Genomic DNA, 2500 nt, shown 5'->3' on the forward strand with positions numbered 1-2500 from the left:
TGAGTTTGATTTTTTGGCCGAAAACTCGAAAAAAGGCGGATTTGACGTAAAACGCCGCCTAGAAGTCGAATTTTGAGACGGTGTCTTGTGTGCACACTCCACACAATATGTATAAGTGGACTGGAAAGTGGCTAAGCATTCCGAGGAATTTTCGATTTATTTTGATTTTTCGGCCGAAACGCCGAAAATAGGCGGATTTGACGTAAAACGCCTCATATAAGTCGAATTTTGGGAAGGTGTCTTGTGTGCACACTGCACACAATATGTATAAGTGGACTGGAAAGTCGCTAAGCATTCCGAGGAAGTTTCGATTTATTTTGATTTTTCGGCCGAAACGCCGAAAATAGGCGGATTTGACGTAAAACGCCTCATATAAGTCGAATTTTGGGAAGGTGTCTTGTGTGCACACTGCACATAATATGTATAAGTGGACTGGAAAGTGGAAAAATATTTTCGGAGCACTTTGATTTTTTGGCCCCCCGCGTGCCTTGCCACGCTCTTGCTTATAGCAAAACGAGACGGGGCCTTGGTCCAACTTGGCATAGGCATGGAATTTGATCTTTATTACTTGGCCACGGTCATGCCACGGTACATGGAGGTTGCTTGACACCCCCGTGTGCATTTCGGAGCACTTTGATTTTTTGGCCCCCCGCGTGCCTTGCCACGCCCTTGCTTATAGCAAAACGAGACGGGGCCTTGGTCCAACTTGGCATAGGCATGGAATTTGATCTTTATTACTTGGCCACGGTCATGCCACGGTACATGGAGGTTGCTTGACACCCCCGTGTGCATTTCGGAGCACTTTGATTTTTTGGCCCCCCGCGTGCCTTGCCACGCCCTTGCTTATAGCAAAACGAGACGGGGCCTTGGTCCAACTTGGCATAGGCATGGAATTTGATCTTTATTACTTGGCCACGGTCATGCCACGGTACATGGAGGTTGCTTGACACCCCCGTGTGCATTTTCGGAGCACTTTGATTTTTTGGCCCCCCGCGTGCCTTGCCACGCCCTTGCTTATAGCAAAACGAGACGGGGCCTTGGTCCAACTTGGCATAGGCATGGAATTTGATCTTTATTACTTGGCCACGGTCATGCCACGGTACATGGAGGTTGCTTGACACCCCCGTGTGCATTTTGGAGCACTTTGATTTTTTGGCCCCCCGCGTGCCTTGCCACGCCCTTGCTTATAGCAAAACGAGATGGGGCCTTGGTCCAACTTGGCATAGGCATGGAATTTGATCTTTATTACTTGGCCACGGTCATGCCACGGTACATGGAGGTTGCTTGACACCCCCGTGTGCATTTCGGAGCACTTTGATTTTTTGGCCCCCCGCGTGCCTTGCCACGCCCTTGCTTATAGCAAAACGAGACGGGGCCTTGGTCCAACTTGGCATAGGCATGGAATTTGATCTTTATTACTTGGCCACGGTCATGCCACGGTACATGGAGGTTGCTTGACACCCCCGTGTGCATTTCGGAGCACTTTGATTTTTTGGCCCCCCGCGTGCCTTGCCACGCCCTTGCTTATAGCAAAACGAGACGGGGCCTTGGTCCAACTTGGCATAGGCATGGAATTTGATCTTTATTACTTGGCCACGGTCATGCCACGGTACATGGAGGTTGCTTGACACCCCCGTGTGCATTTTCGGAGCACTTTGATTTTTTGGCCCCCCGCGTGCCTTGCCACGCCCTTGCTTATAGCAAAACGAGACGGGGCCTTGGTCCAACTTGGCATAGGCATGGAATTTGATCTTTATTACTTGGCCACGGTCATGCCACGGTACATGGAGGTTGCTTGACACCCCCGTGTGCATTTGGAGCACTTTGATTTTTTGGCCCCCCGCGTGCCTTGCCACGCCCTTGCTTATAGCAAAACGAGACGGGGCCTTGGTCCAACTTGGCATAGGCATGGAATTTGATCTTTATTACTTGGCCACGGTCATGCCACGGTACATGGAGGTTGCTTGACACCCCCGTGTGCATTTTGGAGCACTTTGATTTTTTGGCCCCCCGCGTGCCTTGCCACGCCCTTGCTTATAGCAAAACGAGATGGGGCCTTGGTCCAACTTGGCATAGGCATGGAATTTGATCTTTATTACTTGGCCACGGTCATGCCACGGTACATGGAGGTTGCTTGACACCCCCGTGTGCATTTCTGAGCACTTTGATTTTTTGGCCCCCCGCGTGCCTTGCCACGCCCTTGCTTATAGCAAAACGAGACGGGGCCTTGGTCCAACTTGGCATAGGCATGGAATTTGATCTTTATTACTTGGCCACGGTCATGCCACGGTACATGGAGGTTGCTTGACACCCCCGTGTGCATTTCGGAGCACTTTGATTTTTTGGCCCCCCGCGTGCCTTGCCACGCCCTTGCTTATAGCAAAACGAGACGGGGCCTTGGTCCAACTTGGCATAGGCATGGAATTTGATCTTTATTACTTGGCCACGGTCATGCCACGGTACATGGAGGTTGCTTGACACCCCCGTGTGCATTTTCGGA

The sequence above is a fragment of the Trifolium pratense genome, unplaced genomic scaffold (assembly GCF_020283565.1).
Source record: "Trifolium pratense cultivar HEN17-A07 unplaced genomic scaffold, ARS_RC_1.1 scaffold_125, whole genome shotgun sequence".
In the NCBI taxonomy this organism is placed as follows: Eukaryota; Viridiplantae; Streptophyta; class Magnoliopsida; order Fabales; family Fabaceae; genus Trifolium; species Trifolium pratense.